General features: G+C 47.4%; 1 long non-coding RNA gene across 1 annotated transcript; it reads left to right on the top strand.

Moving 5' to 3' along the window:
• Positions 1–8,622: 8,622 nt before the first annotated feature.
• LOC134484907 (uncharacterized) lies at positions 8,623–13,198 on the top strand. The gene is made up of 2 exons (XR_010062717.1): positions 8,623–8,988; positions 9,858–13,198. It is a non-coding gene; the product is annotated as an uncharacterized LOC134484907 (long non-coding RNA).
• The last annotated feature ends 7,102 nt before the right edge of the window (positions 13,199–20,300 follow it).

Genomic DNA, 20,300 nt, shown 5'->3' with positions numbered 1-20,300 from the left:
ACAATTTAAAAGCATATAGCAATTACATTAGACAGATTAATATTTGTTTTCATTTTGTATGCAAAATAGCACTTTAAGGAATGTTACAGAGGCCAAAAGCTAAAGATCAGAGAATGGCTTAGTTTTGTTTTGTTTTCAATACAAGGTTTCTTGGTGTAGCCCTGGCTGTCCTAAAACTAAGACTTGCTCTGTAGACCAGGCTGGCCTTGAACTCAAGAGATCTACCTGCTTCTGCCTTCCAAATGCTGGGATTAAAGGTGGGCAGCACCCCTGCCTGGTGGGATATTAGCTTAATTTAATAAAGGTACTGGAGACATCTGTGAGGAACAGCCTTCTGGGAGCCCTATAGGGACTTTCTGGGGACACGTCTTCAGATGCTACATGTGACCTGGACTTTTGTTCTCCTGTCTTGCCTTTTGAGTTCGACCAAGTTCGTTCATTCGTTCTTTCTTTCTTTCTTTCTTTCTTTCTTTCTTTCTTTCTTTCTCTCTCTCTCTCTCTCCCCCCCCTTCCTTCCTTCCTTCCTTCCTTCCTTCCTTCCTTTCTTTCTTTCTTTCTTTCTTTCTTTCTTTCTTTCTTTCTTTCTTTCTTTCTTTCTTTCTTTCTTTCTTTCTTTCTTTCTGGTACAAAGGATTTACCTTGGGACATTTCATGAATTCCTCCAGCAACTTTGACCCCTCTGTATAGCTGGGAACTGGGTCACTGGTACTAGAGAAGGTGCTGACTCTGTAGAGGCAAATCAAGCTTGCTGCAAAGTCAAGCGCTGTGCTGGGGCCTCTGAATGGTGACAGTCTCAGTCCTGTCCCTGACCCCAGGTGGGCGGGGCTGGCTGGCTATGCCCAGGGCTGCAGGGTGGGGCCAGGCTCACTTTCCTTTCCTGGAAAGTGTCACCCTACCCTCATTTCCTTTTTCTGAAGGGAAATGCCACTGACATCACACAACTGGATTTCCAGCAAGGAAGCGGGAGAAGAACTCGTGACTCTCTTGTAGTCAAGAAGCGTGCAAGGTAGAATGAGACGCAAGCCCTGCCTCCCCCCCCGGGGGGGGGTTAGATTTACAGAGCACTCATCTGAGGCTCCCAGGCCTTGCTTCAGAGATGAGGCCCCATAGGTTGGAGAAAGCCAAAGACTTGTGGGCTTCATGGCCAGTGCAGGCCCTTAGCATAGAGAACATAGAGCTATTCCCCATCCAGGCAGGGCTTCCAGTGTCTGATACACCAACCCAGCCACAAAGCCTTCAACCTACCATTTGTCCTGCCTGCAAGGTGTGCTGTGATGAAGGTGGTGCAGAACTTGTGGGACTGGCCAACCAATGACTGGTCCAGTTTGAGACCCATGCCACATGCCACAAGAGAGAAAGTTCACACCTGACACTGCCTGGAAGCTCAGGAGCCAGAGGCTGGATAACCCAGAGACCCAGGACAGACCCAAGCACTACTAGCAACAGCAATAACAGCAACAGCAACAACGGCAGCAGCAGCAACAACAACGGAAGTCAGTGAAATGATTACTGGTGATACTCTCCACTCATAGACCAGAGCCTAGCATTATCGTCATCAGAGAAGCTTCACCCAGCAACTGATTGGAGCAGATGCAGAGACCCACAGCTAAACATTAGGAGGAGCTTGGGAGTCCTGCTTCAGGAGGGGGAGGAAGGATTCTAAGAGTCAGAGGAGTCAAGGACACCAAAGAAAACTCATAGACTCAGTTAACCTAGACTCATAGAAGCTCAGAAACTGAGCTGACAATTGGGGAGCATGCACGGGACTGACCTAGGTCCTCTGCTAATATGTCATGGTTGTGTATCTTGTTCTTCTTGTGGACTCCTAACAGTGGGAGCAGAGACTATCTTCGACTGGTTTGCCTGTTTTGGGGACCCTTTCTTCCTACTGAGTTGCTTTGGAGAGCCTTAACATGAGGGGATGTCCTAGTCTTATTATTCCTGGAAAATCTGTCCTTTACTGAAGGGAACAAGAGAAGCGGACTTGGGGGGGAGGTGAGAGAGAGAGGGACTGGAAGGAGCTGAGGGAGGGGAAACTGGCAGGGATGTAATATGAGGAAGAATGAAATATGTATTGTATCAAAAACATAATTTAAAAAAAGAAAGAAGGAATCAGTCACCCAGTCACTAATGTTCCTCCTCTGCAGGAACCCCACCTCACCCCTGCTGATTGTCACCCCTGGGAAACTCAGCTGCCCTCTCCCTTCCGAGGGGAAGCTCATCTTTTAGCCTGTGTGACTGAGTCTTCAGGCTCCTTGAGGGCAGCAAAGGTGCTTACTGTGGAAAATTTCAGGCACACAACAAAAAATAAAAAAGACCAGAGTCCCACACATTACCTTACCCCTTTTCAGTAGGCAGAGCTGGAAATCTATTTTTCTTAAGGACACTTATCAAGCACCCATAACCAGGCAAGGGTGGCGCATGCCTTTAATCCAAGCACTTGGGAGGCAGAGGCAGGGGAACCTCTAAGTCTGAGGCCAGCCTGGTCTACAGAGTGAGTTCTAGGACAGCCAGGGCTACACAGAGAAACCTTGGGGATGTAGCTCAGTTAGAATGCTGGCCCAGCCACAGAGCTCTGGGTTGGATGTCTAGGACCACATAAATTGGGTGAGGTGATACATGCCCGCAAACCCTGCACTTGGAAGGTTGAGGCAGTAAGTTCAAGGCCAGCCTTGGCTACACAGTAAGGTAGAGGCTAACCTAAGCTATATAAGACTGGGACAAAAGCCAAACCTGGCCCAGTGAAACGGTTCCGTGGGTAGGGGTACTTGCTACCAGGAGTGGTGACCTGAGTATGAATTCTAGGACCACATGGTGGAAGGAGAGACTCAACTCCTAAAGTTGTCATCTGACCTGCACTCACATGCCAGGCCTGCACACACAAATGATAAATAAATATAAACAAATAAATAAATGTAATGCAAAGTTATTATAAAGACCCAAACTGAAGAGTTTGTGTTGCTATTTTAAGGAATGCTTAGGCTTAGAAGGATTTTGCTCAGATCTTTTGGTGCCTATATTTGGATGTCTAGTCCCTAATGCTGGAAATATCAATATGGACACGATGTCTGACCACTCTGGGGACTTGGTTCTGTCCTGCCACCACTTGGGTTCCTGGGATGGATGGCTGGGAGCCAGGTGAGCCATCATGCCAATCCTAGTTTTTTTTATTCTTTTGAAGTATATTTTCTTGTTTCTAAAAATATTCTACAAGTGATGTATTTTCAGTGAGGATATTTTTGCCTCTACTCCGTTGACCCCATCTCAATTTCTTAATATGTGGGGTTTTTTTATTTTAACTATTGTTTTTCAATTAAGGAAATTGTGCAAATTGTTGTGTATCCTCTTAATGCACCATACTATTTTCTCCAGCTTTATTCCCTCACTTGATGTTGTGCCCTGGAGACTATTGGTCAGAACAGACCTCCTGTGGCAAACCCATCCCTATTAATGGGCCCTTCATGGTTTCACATGGCAGAGGATCCAGCCATGAATAGCTTTATGCATGTGTGTCTTGCTTCTGTTAGCATATCTTTGGAATCAATTCCTAGAAGCGAGATTGCCTGGTCAAAGGATATAGATATGTAAAGTTTCTAGAGATTATTAAATTCCTCTCCATATATGGCTCCTACCATTTCATATTCCCAGCAGACTGGGTGTGAGAAGCCCCATTTTCCCACGGTACTGCCAAGGGGGTCTGGTCTCCCGCCTTTGGCTTATGGTCAATCTCATAGATGAAAAGGAGCATCTTGGCCAAGTTTTCATCTGACTGTGAAGAACGTTTACAGTTTTCTTTATGTTCAGAGCCTGATTCACTTCTGGGTCTCCAGTGCTCTGAAGGGAACCCTGAGAGAGAGTTCTGGAACAAAGGAATAGGCATAGACACGCATACACACACACACACACACACACACACACACACACACACACACAAAGGAAAAGAAAAGAAAAGAAAAAGGAAAAGAAAAACTGGTAGGTAACCTGATGAGGGGATGATGTCTTAAAGAGGAAGGGCTGACTTGACCAAGGTCATGTGTTTCATAGGCATCACAGCGGGGGCTAAAGTTGATTTCATCGGTTTCTCTTTGTCTAATTTTAAATATTTTTTCTGACAGAAAACTGAAGAACAGCATATAGCAGAGTTTACAGGGCACAGGAAATGGTAAACAGGGAAATCAAGCTCACCACCTTGTCATCCATTAGTTTATTTCCTCACAGACTTGATGCCTTTTAAAATTAATTTTGATTATCTCACCCATGGTTTTATACTCTATTTATCCCTTTAAATTTTTTAAGTCTATTTATTTGTTTGTGTGTGCATACCTGTGTGCACATGCGCATATGCGTGATTGTGCTATGGTGCTTGTGTAAGGTCAAAGGACTCTTTGTAGGACCTCATTCTCTCCTTCCCAAGAATTGAACTTAGACCATCAGGCTTTGTGGCACATGTCCTTATCTGTGGAGCCATCTGCCAGCACTGTTCTTCCCTAACACTTCCCATGTATTTTAGTCACTATAATGAATTATCAGAGGCAACTACGTGAGTTACAATGTATTACAGTTAATGCTACTCAGATTGCCCAGTGGCAGTGACACAAGTTCCTTGCTATCAGCCCCAGTGTTCTGGATTCCTGAATGAAAGACACACACACACACACACACACACACACACACACACACACACACGTATGCACATACAGCATATATTTACTATGCCTTAATCAGCTCAATGGCTAGGCCACTCCCAAACTTCCACATGGCTCACACCTCCCCACTGATAATCCTGAGTTATTACTAAAATCTTTACTCCATCTTTGCTACCTGAGACCCAACTGCAGGGCCCGCTGGGGCTGCTTTTTCCCAGCTCTTCCACAATTGGTACGCTTTCTCTTCTGCAGTTCTCAAACCTGGATCTCTGGCACAGCAATTCTCCCTTCTCCTCTTGGTCCCCTTGCCCACGAATCCTAAAATTCCACTTCTGGCTCCCTGCCCAGCCATTGGTTGCTGGCAACTTTATTTACCAGTCAGAACCAACTGGGGGCAGGGACCCTTAGCATCTTTCATATGGATTCTTGTGCAATTTGGGGAAACCAAATAACATATATGCAAGCTTTAGGCCAAATCCACAACAACAACAACAACAACAACAACAACAACAACAACAAAGATACCTATTACCTCCAAGTTTTGGAGGAGGCTGCAAGTCTAAGCAGTGAGGGCCAGACTCTGGCAAGGGTCTTACACAGAAGGTGAATGGTGGATGTGGTGTGGAAGGAAGACATCTGGAGCAGGAAGCTGGAGAGTTGGTGTGATGGGTAGTTTCTGTCACTTGACAGGAACCTACACATATGTGGAAAGAGGAATTCTTGACTGAGAAAATGCCTTCATCAGATTGGCCTATAGATGAGTCTGTAGGGCATTTTCTTGCTTAATGATTGCTGTGGGAGGGCCCAGGACATCCTGGGCAGGTGATCCTGGATGACATCAAAAAGCAGGCTGAGGGGCTGGGGATTTAGCTCAGTGGTAGAGCGCTTACCTAGGAAGCACAAGGCCCTGGGTTCGGTCCCCAGCTCCGAAAAAAAGAACAAAAAAAAAAAAAGCAGGCTGAGCAGGCCATAGGAACAAGCCAGAGAACAATGTGCTCCCATGGTTTGTGCTTGGGATCCTGCCTCCAGGTTCCTGCCTTGAGTGCCTGGCCTGACTTGAGGTACTACAACATGGGAGGGGAAATAAACCCTCTCCTCCCTAAGTTGTTTTGGTTGTGGTCTTTGTCACAGCAATAGAAATTTAACTAGCAGAGAGAAGTAAGCTAGGCTCAGAAGTGCCACATTATAACCTCTCAGAAGTGCCACATTATAACCTCTCAGAAGGGTTAGATTATAACCTCTCGGACTGGTTACATCATAACCTCTCAAAAGTGCTACAGTAATTCCTTTTGGGGTCACAGCCCTAACAACCTACCATACTAGGCTCCTCCGCCTCTTAGACATTCCATCAGCTCTCATGTCACCACCTAAAGACCAAACTTCTAGAACATAAACCACTGGGAGGGACATTCAACATCCAAACCACAGACCCCATTCATGACAATTCTGCAAATATCGTTTGAATGGCCATATGTTGCTTCTCTAGTCCAATATATGTTAATGTATTTTCTGTTACTGCCAGACTTCTAGATCATTTCCAAATTTTTGCCGTTATGAAAATAATTCTTCCACGGTGATCTTTGTTCACATTCTGGACTTTCACCCCTTAGAGCTGATTCCTGGAATCCCAGCACTGTGATCTGAGTTCATGGTTTTTCTTGGCCACACTCAGAGGGGTGAGTCTGCTAAGCTTTGCCCCGTGACTCTATAGAGTCCCTGCCTTGGCCTGCTTCTCAGAGCCTGAGATCTCTAGTCCAGACACACTCACACCTAAGGCTGCTAAGAAGATGGATGGGCTGTGTCCTCACTGGAACGAGAAATGGGCCTCTCCTAGCATCCACTCATATTCTCTGCCCTCCCAGGGCTATAAACAGATGACCTGGAGCCAACAGGAGGAAGCCACACACAGGCAGGGGGGAAACTGAGAGAGGTGAGGGGCAGTATGGATGCTGAACAGGCCTGTGTTTGTAAGCGCTCACAGGGCAGTGGAGCAAATGCTGGGGTCAGACCCTCCCACTCTGGGAAGGATTGCACAAGTCAACGATGCTGGGACTTGGGAGACTACTGAAAGAAGCTACAAGTGCGGGCAGTGATAGGCACATAGCTCGTACTTGACAGATGGGGGGGGGAGGGCAGTCGGCCTCTCTAAGCCAAGTCCGCAGACACTGAATCTTATGCCACAGACAGTAAAGCAGGCAATGGCAGGAATGTCCAAACTGAGAATAACCTTTAGGCTGATGGAGATGAGGGCAAGATTGAGAGTGGAGACTGGGCAAATATAGAGAGACACCACCCATCTCAGAGACAGTATCGACACTGTGGTGACAGAATCTGATCAAGGAGCTGAGTGACACTGGGGACACAGAATGGAAAAAGTTACCCCAACTGTTAGGGACAACAGTTTACAGACAACAGAATCGGGACACCTGGATTTTAGTATCTCCTAAATATGATCTGGCCTACATCCAGGCCTCCGTTTCTACCGTTCTACCCCAAGAAGGTTGCGCTGGTTCATCTCTGAAGACTTTTATGCCTTCAGAATTCTATGCTCCACAGACTGCCAGGCAGCCAGGGCTCCTGCAGGGAAGAGAGGAACCTGATGTTGAGCAAAGGGGCTGCCAGGACATAGGGAGCAAGATGGGTCAGGGTTCCAGCTTGGTCTCTCCACCTCATCCATCTTGCTAATAACAGCAGGGTGGCCCTGGCCTAGGCCAGGGACCAGATGCAGGAGAGAGGAACTGTTTCAGCTGGCAGAACAGACAGGAAGAATGGACAGATTCCAAAAAGCTGTGAACAAGTTGTGGTCTCTGGCTGGGTGCCATCAGCCTTTCGTGAGCCAGAGTGGGGGAGGCAGGCTCATTTCCCCTCCTGCCTCAGAGCAGAAAGATGAGGATGAAGAGACCCGGGTAACTGATGGCATTTGAAATCAAACCTCGCCTCCCCTGAGCTAAATAGATGTCATCTGGCTGCAGGGCTAAGCAGCCCCATTCTGTGTCACCTGGCTGCAGGGCTAAGGCTGCATCCTCCCACCCCATCCCAACATACACAGCTGCCATCAACTGGCTTCTCTACCTCTCCTGGCCTCAGCTAGCTTCCAGGATGGCTGTTGAGCCCCCTTCGCCTTAGTGCAAGATGGCAGCCAGCGGCAGTGGAGGCACCAGGCTCCCCTATGGCTATCTGGCTAAAGAGAGGCGGTGAGGATGGCTCTTCTGGCCTGGGTTGGGATTCCTTTTCTTTACTCTGAGTGGGACAACTTGGGTCCTGTTCCATCTAATTATAGCCTTTCTAGGAATGCCCTCTACTGCCTGGCTTAATGCAGTTGGGATCTAGTGTGAACACTGGGAGTGGGGAGAATGGCCAAACAGAATTGGGGTTCTCTGAGGTGGTAACAATGTGCTTGTGGGCTCCCTCAGTCTCAGCACTGAGCGAACTAGGCAGGGCAGACACCCAGGTCACCGGGACACTGAGGGGAAGAGTGTGAGGAACTTGGGACACCCAAAGGGTAAGGGGCTGAATTGAGAAAATAAGTATACAGAAACCCAGAGGCTGCAAGGTGCGCCTCAAGCCCATGGATGGTTCCTCCAGGCTCAGCCAGTCTGTCCCCTAGGGCTGGCTCTGCTCCAACCTAAGGGCGCACACACCCATCACTGAAGCTGCTTCAGAGCTGACTTTAGACTCCATCCACAGCTGGGGATGTGGGTTTGAACTCTGGCTCTGATCTTCTGTGTTCTCTGGCAGATAGGGTTAAGGGCCCCACCTTCAGTACTGCTTGGCTTCATTGCTGGAGGGCTGGATGGAATAAAATGGCACTTCCCTAACTGTGAAGTGCTGTGAAACCACTAGGCTTCCCTTCTACTGAATATATTAAGCACTGGAAAGCTGTGGGGGAACAGACAAGCTTTGAATCTACTTGGCAATAGAAGAGATGTGTCCCAAGAGCATTGGTGACCTGCCCAAGGTCACACAGAACTAGAACGTAGCCCTGGTTTCCCAGCCCTGTCTCTTGCCCTAGGCCCCCAGAGTTGAGATTGGTCCAGTCCTAATCTTGAGTGCAGGGGGGGCACAGTTGCTACTTGTCAGTGCCTACTTGCAGGTCCTACAGTTTTTCAGGGGCCATTCTTCAGGGGTTCACTAAGGTGAGATCACACTTCCTCTTCAGTGGCTTCCTGTTTTTGCCAAACAATGACCCTTTTGGGACCTGGTGCCAGCAGGCTATAGCTGTTGCCAACGGCTTTGACTTCTTGCATAAGAGGAAGAAATATTCTGGTTCCCAGGGATGTGGTTGGCCTCACACCCAGACATGGCTTTGAATTCAGTCATCCCTTCTGTCCTGGACACACACGTGAGTATCCAGAAGTCTCAACTAGATAAGGTTCAGCAGCTTGCTACCAACATTTATCCTGTGCCATGAGATCAGAGTGTGCTGAGTCTTGGGAACAGAGACACAAAGGACAGCCTCCCCTTAGAGTGACCGTCTAAGGCTCTTTACCTTTCATGGCCTTAAAAGCTCAGAGCTTGCCTCGCTCCTTTAGTGCAGGCAGCTTTACCTTAAGTCTCAGGATGCACAGGAAAGCAGTCCTGATGTGTGGAGATCAGTAGAGATGGCTTTTTGGTAGGTGAGAGGGGATCGAAGTTTATATATGAAAAGCCTGGATCTGGGACCTGACTTTGTATATCCCACATCCTCCACAATACTTTTTTAAAAATCATAAACAAGACCTGCTGTGGGATGTCTTTCATCCCAGAGCTTGGGAGGCAGAGGCAATTGAAGTTCTGACTTGGAGGCTAACCTGGTCTACATAGTGAGTTCCGACACACCAGAGCTACATAGTGAGACCCTGTCTCCGGCATACGAATGAAAACCATTTCAAACATTGTATCTGTTTGCTTATTTTATGGGACAGACCTCGGTGGCATGTGTGTGCAGTTCAGAAGACCCCTTCCTTCCACTGGGTGGGTTCTGGGGAGCAGACTCAAATCATTGCACTTGACCTTTCCCTTCTTAATCATCTCTGTCCTCCTCAGAAGGCTTTACAAAGCAGCCAGTCTAACTGCAAACCTAAGACTGGAGCTGCTGGGAGGGGGTCTATGATATAGTCTGTGGGGTGTGGCTCTGCTGTGAATAAAATATATGGGAGAATGGAAGAAGGGGATGATGGGAGGGAAGTAATGAGGTCCACCGAGTGTTTGGCACCTCTTCCCTCTCCACAGGTGAGCAAGTGCTGCCCTATAGAAGAGCATCGGCTGAGAGGGCAGAGCCAACGGGACTCTCATCTGAGCTCTGCACTGTGTGGATGCTGTGCAGGACTTCTTTCTCTCCTCCAGAGGGTCTGTGCCTGCTGTGCCTGCTGTGTCCGGCCTGCGAACCACAGGCACAATTTATTCTCAGAGTCAGAACTGCCCATCTCCCTGCCTGGTTTGCTGTTCCCAGCATGACCTGGCTACATGCCTAAGGCAGGGGAGTGACTTGGCAAGACCTGGTTCCCCAGAACCTCTAGGATTGTTTTCAGGCCTGTATTGCTGTAGAGATAATAAGGAAGTCCTCAAAGGCTGTCATGGGGTCCTGTCATAACTTCTCCCAGGGCAGGCTATTCCTTTGGGCCTGGGGGTCTGGGGATCATAGCATTCCTGCTAAGGGTCATGGGGGGAAGCGACCTGGCCTCAGGCTTCTCTACCTACCCTCAGCTGGGCCTAGAAATGTGACTTAGGCTGTGGAGTAGAAGATACCTAAGAGGCAGAGGCTGTTCTGATGGGCCTTAGGGCTTCTGGCAGTCCCCTGGGGACTCCCTCTTGATTCAGCAGCAAGAACAGGCTAGGAGGAGGGACCCTCGTCCAATATTGCTATCGTTTGCCTTCCCACAAAAGCAGATTGTGAGTCTGCTATGACTCAATGTGAATCTGCTCATCTCAGTGCAGGAGGCCCTGGGTTCTCTCTCCAGCACTTCATAAACTGGATGTGGTGGCCCACGCCTGTAAGCCCATTATCAAGAAGATGGAGACAGGAAGATCAGTAGTTCAAGGTCACCCTTGGCTACATAGAAAATTCAAGAAAGCCTGTGCTGTATTGAGTTCTGTGTCAATATCAAACAAACGAATAAACAATGCCCCCGCCCACCTCTGTGAAACAAGAGCTCCGTGCTGCCAGTTGCTGTGAGGCAAGAGTAAGAATGTCAGGAGAGGGGACAGCGAAGGAAAAGGCTGATACCACAGTGTGTTTTACCAGTATCTACTGTAGATAAGGGAGCTGCGTTCCCTCACCACCCGCGAAAGCCCCAGAATGCCTTCTAGAATCATCACTACCACTAGAAACTGGGAATGGACCTGCTGACTCCAGCCTCCTCCAGATGAGGGTCTGTAGACATCTAGGCTATGTTGCCTACACAACTTCATTCCCAAAATACCAAAGCATCCTGAAGCACCTTTGAAAACCTTCAGGACATGGTAAGGGTAGAATGCTAACTTTGTGGACTGAACCTGAGCCGGTAACGAATTCTGCTACGGCTTAGATCCAATGCAGACTGAGGAAGTTGTACACGAGCATCCTCAATGAGTCAGCCCGAGAAGATGGCTGGAGTTCAGCTGAGCATGAATGTGGGGTGCTGAGGGAGAGGCTGTGCTCAGAGTTGGACACGCATGGGCTTTGCTGTCAGACCTCCTGAGTTCAAACCTTGCTCAGCCTTGATCAGCCTGTAGCACTCTGGAGCTATACTGTCCTCAACTAGAACAGAAGGATGGTATCTCTACCGTATAGAAATGTTTACGAGGGGCTGGGGGGATACCTCAGTTAGTAAAGTGCTTGTTTGCTGTGCAAACACAAGGGTCTTCAGACTCCACATCAAAAACCCCACATCAAAAAGCTAGGTGTGGTGGCATGTGCTTCTAGCCCCAGAGCTGCGGACAGACAGATCCCTGAGGCTTGCTGGCCATCCAGCCTAGACTGAATGAGTCTCAGGCCCACAAAAGACTGTCTCAAAACAGCTAGAGAAATATACCAGAGCATGACTTTTGGACAGCTCGACCAGCACTTGCACCCACGTGTACAATATGAAGTTGTTCATACATCTTCCCAAATAAATGTTTAGGAGAATCGAGAATATCCCGAGAAGTTAACATATCTGACAGGGTCTGACGTTGGATGCCACTAAGGTCAGTTCCTTAGCTCTCCTGTGAGGTTGACTCCCTCGACTCTTCCTCATTTCCTTTCTCAACCAGGCCCACTCCCACCTCCTCAGAGCCCAGTACCTATTTCATCTGTGTGACCCAGCAGCCCTGGTCACCAGCCTGTGCTCCAGCTTTCTCCTGGTCCCAGCCTGGCAGAAGTCAGTGCCATCCTTCCCCCTCCTGGGGGCCTGTCCTCTGGGTCTGGGCTTGTCTGTTGGGGGGTGAGTCCTACTCATCCCCTCAGTTTCATTTGTTGCAGGCCTAACCCCAGAAACTGGGTCACTGCAGACGGGGACTGGTTAAAATGGCTGGTGCAGTTTTAAAATGTGGACAGAAGACACATATATCAGAAGGCCATGTGTAGATTGGAGCTATTTCACCACAAGTTAGAACCTTCCAGAACCTGGAAGACAGGAATAGATCCCTTCTAATATTCAGAGGGTGCAAACCTTGGCTAATTCCTTGATCTCAAACTTTGTCAGCCTTCAGCTTTAGGAGCTGAGCAGTTTGTTATTTTGTTACCATCCTAGCCAAGAAAGTTTTTTCTGTTGCAAATACAATGCTTTCTCTCCATTTGTATCCAGCCTTTGTACTCTGTTCCTGTACTGAGACATCTCCTTGCTGGAGTGGAGAGCTTGGAGGTGGAGCCTGAGCCACTGCTGTGACTGTGTCTTTGGCCTCAGAGCAGAGCCAGCCCTAGGAAAGCACTAGGGAAGAGGGGGCTGAAGCTGTCCAGACACAGGCAGTGTTGATGCTGACTGTGGATGGCCAGGAAGGCTGAGACAGGCAGCACTGAGAATGGCAGACATGGAAAAGACTGGAGATAGTGTGAGCAGCCCACGGGCAGCCGGGGTGTAGATCCTGTAGTGGTAAGAAGGGTGGTCTGAGGCATACGGCTGGGGAACTTAAGGGTACATTCTACCGGGCAACTATGTGGCAGTGGGAGCTGTGGATTGGGGGAACCATGGTGGGGTTGTGGGAATCAGATAGACCATAGTGAGGTCCTATTACATAAAACAGAGAGAGCATAGTGAGGCCAGGCAAGACCACCCGAGTGCAGTCCCAGGTGAGAGGCACAGGCTAGATCGCTTATGAGCATGGGCTGGGAGACAAACTGAGGAAGAAATGGCAGCAACCTAGGGTCGATGCAGCCTGGCATGCACAAAGCCCTGGGTCTGATCCCCAGCACCCCAATCTGGGATAGTGTACACACACAGTAATCTCAGGACTTGGGAATGCTGGAAGGAAAATTAGAAATTCTGTGTCATCTTTGGGCACATAGCCAGTTCAAGGCCGACTGGAATAACTTGAGACCCTGCCTCGAAAGGGCAGTTTGATTACTGGTTGATGTGTAGCTATTTTCCTTTAAAATAAAAACTGTATCACATTTATTTGTTTGTTTGTTTATTATTTATTTGTTTACTGTGTGTGTAGGAGTCTGTATGCCACAGCACACATGTGGAGGTCAGAGGAAACTTGCAGAAGTCGGTTCTCTCCTTCTGAACGTAGAACCTGGGGCTTGAAGTGAGGTTCTGGACCTGGTGACAACGACCCTCACTCACTGAGCTGTCCAGGTTGTTTACTTTTAACTATGTGTGTAGGGTATGTGTGTATAAATGAGCGTGGTTCTCATGGAGGCTGGAGGCATTGGGTGTCCCTGAAACTGCAGCTACAGGTAGTCGTAAGCTGTCTGATACGGGTTCTAGGAACCAAATTTGGGTCCTCTGCAAGAAGGGTGTGCACTCTTAACCTCTGATCTATCTCTCCAGACCCCACTTGGTTTGTCTTTTTGAGACAGGATTTCACATCGCTTATACAGGCTGGTCTCACACTGGCTAAGTAGCCACCAAGGCTGGCTTTGAATTCCTGCCTCCACCTCCCACTCATTGGGATTACAGGCATATACTGACACCTCAGTTCTGATCCTTGATTTGAGGCAGTTCCCCATTTGCAGTGCCTGCCTCTTACTGAAGCTGCTGAGGAGACGATCCCTGATGTCTGCAATGACATAGGTCAGTTGACACCCTTGTTGAAAGAGCAAAGCCACCAAATAACCTCACCCTAGCCACGATTCACAATGTCAACTTGTGGTAGAAGGTCACTTTTCCACCTTTTAAAATATCAAGTGCCTGTGAGCACTTGCGTGTCATAGAAGTGAACCATATAAAGAAATGTGAAGGTCTGGTGAGGTCGGATCTTTTTATAGTCTGAAAAATTGTTACTATGTTTTAATTCATGTAAGTCTGCATGTGTAGGTCAGAGAATAACTTCTTTCCTTCTACCGTGTGGGTCTCAGCTCACAAGCCATGAGCTTTGTCAGCGAGTACCTTTACCTATTTGAGTTGTCTCACTAGCTTGTGGCATTGGGTCTCATGGGTATGAGGTAAAATTACAGACAGTGAAATACGGCTATGGGTAAAACCATAATGGGATCGACCAGAAGATCAGAAGTTGCCAAGACAACGATGACCATTTTTAGTGTTTGACTCCTTTTTCCTGGAGCACCACAGGCCAATGTCCAGCTCAACGTAGCATGAGGGGCTTGGCTGTGAGGAGCTCCATGGCCAAATGAAATGTTTTTTGGCATAAGTCCACCATTAGAGAAGACAAAAGTCAACTAGGGGGCACTGGAGAGATGGCTCAGTGGTTAAGACCATAGGCTGTTCTTCCAGAGGTCCTGAGTTCAATTCCCAGTAACCACATGGTGGCTCACAACCATCTGTAATGGGATCCGATGCCCTCTTCTGTTATGTCTGAAGACGAAGACAGTATACTCACATACATAAATAAAATCTTTTTAAAAAATCTACTAGGATCTCCCATCCACTCTTATTTTTCATCAAATCTCATTTTACCTCTCTCTCCCCAGACACGTGTAAAGCTAGAGTTGGTGGGATAGAAATCATGACATAGCTCTTTCTGACAACAGTGTTGGTCTTCCTGCCTCTCATCCCAGATAAGAAGATCTCATAGCCTGGATCATGAGTTGCTTGGTGAGTGTGTGTGTGTGTGTGTGTGTGTGTGTGTGTGTGTGTGTGTGTGTGTGTGTGTTCACGTGCTTATGGGCACATGGTATATGATAAGCAAGCATGTATGTTTGTCTGTATGCATGGAGGTCACAGGGGACTTTGCGTATCTTCCTCTATCACTCTCGTCTTATTTTCTGAGACAGGTTTACTCACTGAATCCAGAGCTCATTGTTTAGCTAGACTGCCTGGCCATGGAGACCCGAAGATCTGCCTGCCTCTGCCCCGCTCCCCCAGCCCAACATGCTTGGCTTTTATGAGTGTAGAGGATCTGAACTCAGGACCTAATGCTTGCACAAGTAGGCACTTTAGCCACTGATCCATCTCCCTGGCCCTAGTTGGTTCTTTATTTATTTTTTTTCTAGATCTGAAATTCACTATGCAGCCAATGATGACCTTGAATTTCAAATCTTCCTGCTGCACTGCCCAAATGCTGGAATCACTGGTTATATATCATGTCTGGCATAATCTCAAAGCTTTTCAAAGGGACTGTATTAGAAATCAGTCAAATCTCATTTTTTGTTGTTATAAGGAGAGAAATCTTACAGATGCAAAAGGAGCTGATGGAAAGAGCCTTCCTGTAGTTTCCTGAGGAAAACATGCTTTACTCTTGGGTCATGCTGAGATAAACAAGAAACATATATATGATCTCTGTCTGTAGATCCTTGGTATGATACCAGTGTCCTTTGGGTGCTAAAACCAGGATGGCTGAGACCTCTGGTAACACCCACTGACAGCCAATCACTGGAAAATCTCTGGACTTCTGGCCCCAACCCTTGACATCAAGGATGAGGATAGACACTAAAGGTTAAATTGATCTCTAATGACCAACACTATCAGCAAATACGCAAGATTCCATAAAGACCCAGGAAGGATTGGTGTCAGAGAGATTCTGGACAGTTGAATAGTAGGGTCTCTAGGAAGGTGGTGTAACCCAAGAGGGTGTGGAGGCTCCATGGCTTCTGAAATTTCTTCTCCAAGAACCTTTGAAATCATCTTTCCAGGTTCCAGTAGCTTCTTGGAAAGTGGACCAGCTTGAGTCTTTCAGAGCCACAGGTGAGGAACAGGCAGTGATGGGGTGTGAGCACTCCACCTGGGAGCTGGTGCTCTTTCTGGACAGATCTCAGAACAGCACTAAATCCAACAGCTGATGTCTCCTGGAGGAAGGACTGGCTATTGGGAAGGCCAATTTCCATGTGTTCTGGAGCTCAGTGTATCCTATGGCAGCTTTGGAGCAGGAAGAACAATTTAGTTTTATGTTTACAAAGTGTTTTCCAACTAAAAAAATCAGGACGGACAGAGAAGACCCAGACAAGACTAAATTAAAGACTTGTCTACAAGATAACCAATCTGCACCCATCTAAAGGATCAATGTGATAAATGACTCTGAAAGAGTGGCAGACTGACCAGTGTTAAAGGAGACCTTAGACTTTGCCAGGGATGGAAAGGGTGCTACAAAGGAGGGATAATGGGGTCATTTAGTGAAATTTGGCTCTTGCTTGATGGTTAGTGTCTTGGCTATTGTTCTATTGTGTAAAAAGACGCCAGGACCAAGGCATCTCTTCTAAGACAAAGGACTTAATTGGGCTTGCTCACAGTTTCAGAGGGTTGGTTTATGATCATCATGTCTGGAAGCTGACAGGCATGGTGCTGGAGAAGTAGCTTTATATCTGGATCCACAGGAGGCAGAAAGAGAGAGATACTAGGCCTGGTGTGGGACTTTAAAACTATAAAGCACACCCCTGGCAAGACACCTCCCCCAACAAGGCCACCCCTTCTCATTCTTCCCAAACATTTCCATCGACTGGAGACCAAGTATTCAAGCATGGGCCTGTGGGGTTATTCTCATTCAAACTACCACATTTAGTTCACATTACATCTATGTTAAATTTCTCTATATAAAAGAATATCTTCCCCACCTTGGAAAATACATTATGTGTGTCACTTTCAAATGGGTCAGGGAAAAATGTATACATAGGGAGAGAGTTGGTGACAAAATGTTAAAACCACTAAGAATCCATGAATGCAAAGGGAGCTGGGGGGGGCAGGGGCATTGTATAATTCTTGCATTTCCTCCACAAGCTTGAAATTCTTCCAAAAGTCATGGCAGAAGTTTGTTTGATGACTCAAGTTTATTGAAATTCCTAAGGCAATACTGAACTACTTGTGATAACTTTTCAAAAAAACTGACTCATAAGAACAAAATGTATGTCTAATCGAGATGATCACTTGTGCTTTAAAACTAAACATAAAAAAAAATTAAAAGGAGTTTAAAAAAAATCTAAGACAGCCCAAGCCAAATCTGTGGGAGAAAATGGTTACAAGAGACTTATTTAACAAAGGACTATGGTTCAAAAATACAGACAGTTCTTAAACGCTCATAAGTAAACAATTCACTGGGTGTGGTGGTGTGTATCTGTGATCCTAGCACCTGGGAGGACAGGCCACAGACACAGGAACTGAAGTAGTATTAAGAGTAAAGTTTACCATCTGTAAGCATTCCAAAGATGAACAAATGAAGTGCCATTTGTCACTCTTTCTGAGTTTTTGTCCCATTGTGGCCATCACTGAGGCATCCAGAGAGGACAGGGCTCACCCTGCTGCCTCTCTCTCTCTCTCTCTCTCTCTCTCTCTCTCTCTCTCTCTCTCTTTCTCTCTTTGAGCTGGGGACCGAACCCAGGGCCTTGCGCTTGCTAGGCAAGCGCTCTACCACTGAGCTAAATCCCCAACCCCTCTCTTACCTGCTCTGCAACTTTGCATCAATCTCAGGATTGGGCAGGGATCTGAGATATAAGGATGTGGGGGTCCCTGGTAACTGCAGTAAGACCCCTCTGGGTGGCGCTCTCAAGAGCTCTGGTCTGCTCTCAAGAGACAAACATCTCCCTTTTTGGACCTGTTACAGTTGATCCCTGGCTTGTGTCCCATAGCACCTGACTGACACTTGTACCTGCCCTCTCCTGCTGAGGAGCCCTCTGTAAGAGATCCCTTTTTGACAGGGCAGGGATCCTTTAGCCTGGTTGGTGCCTTGTATGGTCACATACAGGAAACACTCCAACTGCCAAGGTCTAAGGATGAGGAGGCCACTCTCACTGCAGCCTTTGCTGTGCGTGTTGCCACCAATGGAAGCTCCCACCTGCCTTTCATCTGTAGACTTTCCCAGGGAGGAGTCAGGTCAAGCTCTGAGTCCTCTTAGTTCTAGCCCCAGTGGCCCAGATAAGACTCTCTTCCAGAAAGCTGACTCCTGCCTGGCTTCTTCTCTGTCCAGGGCCTGCTTAGAGCTGGAGGCCATGGCATGAGCAGGTCAGAGGCTGCTGTGTCCTGCTGGACCTTGGAGTTGCTTTTGAGGCTCTGCACAGCCATGACTCCAAGACAAAATCTACGTTCCTTTTGTAAAACTGTGAGCCTAACAGAGCAGGTGATGAGCAGAAGGGACTTATTTCGGTCATGGGGCAGCCCATCATTGCAAGGAAGGCCTGGAATCAGTTCATGGTGGTTAGTGTGTGGTGGAAACTGCTCCCATCATAGTGGTCCAGAAAGGGGAGATAAACTAGAAATGGACCTAGATAATTTATCCCCAAGGACCAACCTCCAGCAACCTCCAGGACATCCCTACCTCCCAAAGCTGTTGGAGACTCTCAAAACAGTGCTGCCCACTGGAGAACCAGCATTGAAAACAGGAGCCTGTGGAGGACACTTTACATTCAAACCATAACTTATAACTAGTAAGTGATTTGACCAAAAACTGGGATCTTTGGTCACACCATATTTGGTTTACTGTTCTATTGCTGTGATAAACTAGCATGAGCTACTTATAAAAAAAAAGTGTTTAATTTAGGGCTTACAGTTTGGAGGATTACAGTCCATGACCTCACCTCAGGGAGTGTAGTGGCAGGCAGGCAGGCAGGCAGGCAGGCAGACAGACAGGCAGGCAGACAGAAAAACAGACAGGCAGGCAAACAGACAGACAGACAGGCAGGCAGGCAGGCAGACAGGCAGGCAGGCATGGTGCTGAAGCAGTAGCTGAGAGCTTACGTGTTGAGACACACAGCCTCAAGGCAAAGAGGCTAGATTATTGTGCCTTTGCTGTGTGAGCAGAAACAAATCTTTTCTTCCTTAAGTGGCTGTGCCAGGTGGCTGTCCCAGCAACGAGGAGACTAAGACTTTGTGTTTTGGTCATTTTCCCAAGTCAACGAATAGGCTCTATGTTTGTTGCGCAGCTGGCCGATCTCTCTCCCATCCAGGCAGCCATAGTGTAGTCCACTATGTCAACTCCCAACTGTTGGTTCTTTAAGACTCTGTCTACTTTTTAAAGACTACTGATAGTGTAATGTTTGCAGTGAACCTATGGGAAACCAATCAAAGCCCACTCATTTGCCCAGGGTGTTCCAAAGGCCCGAGAGGGATCTAACAGTTCCATACTCTTATTTTGCATTCTTTGTGTTAAAGGGACCCTCCTAAATTATATAAACACCAGGCTCCAAAAAACCTGGATATGTTCATTGGCTGTTATAAACATTCTCACACTTTTTTTTCTTGGACTAGTTTCTTATTTCCTTAGGACCGATTCCTAGAGATGGAATTTCTGGGTCAAAGCACATAACACATTTTTGAAATTCTTGAACGTAGCACCAAAGGGGCCTCCAGACAGGCGGACCAACATGTCCCACCCTAAATGAGGATGATAGTGACAGGCTCTGGGTGTCATTGCTGCTGTTCACACTTCTGAAGGAACAACTGTGACCTGCAAGGTCCATGGTAGAACTTGGCTGAGGAAACGACACCCAAACCAAGCCCTAGGCCTTCCCCCCCACCATGAGCCTCTCCTTGATGTGCAGCAGTTCTCCCTCCTCGGGCACGGGCCACAATCCCATAGTGCCACAGGCAGAAGTCAGAGTTCTCTGAGCTGTGTCAGAGCTGCCATGGGTCTCTGAAAACATCCTTTATCCATCAGGGCCTGGAAAGCACAAGTCAGAACACCTGCCGTGTTTTGTCATATGCTAATGAGAACTTGTGAAATCTCAGTGTGGTTTAAGGAAAAAAAAACATTTTGACAACTGCATTCAGAAGAACTGGTTCCCTATAGAATCTTATGTCTCTTTTATGAGTCAAAACTCTCATTTGGAAAATGGTCTGTCTGTGTGCTTTGCTGACTGCCAAGGGGACAGGGCACAATCAGGTTCTGAGTGCTTATTGACTGGTGGGCTTACGTTTTTTAATACATGTGCGTGGTGTGGGAGGAAAGGAAGGGCCCTTCTGTACTCTCAGCAAAACCAGGCTCTGTGTTATGTGCTGGGGATTTGAGAAGACAGACTGCCCTGCCCTTGAGAAAGTCACAGTCAAGATGGGAGGTGCCATTCCATAGCTCCTGCCACACATTACTCTATGATCCACATTATACGGCATCTTGAGAAAAATCAGAACTTGGGAGATGACAGTAAAGTGCTTGCTAAACTAACATGGAGACCTA

The sequence above is a fragment of the Rattus norvegicus genome, chromosome 1, assembly GCF_036323735.1.
Source record: "Rattus norvegicus strain BN/NHsdMcwi chromosome 1, GRCr8, whole genome shotgun sequence".
In the NCBI taxonomy this organism is placed as follows: Eukaryota; Metazoa; Chordata; class Mammalia; order Rodentia; family Muridae; genus Rattus; species Rattus norvegicus.
This window is presented reverse-complemented; position numbering and strand designations above follow the sequence as displayed.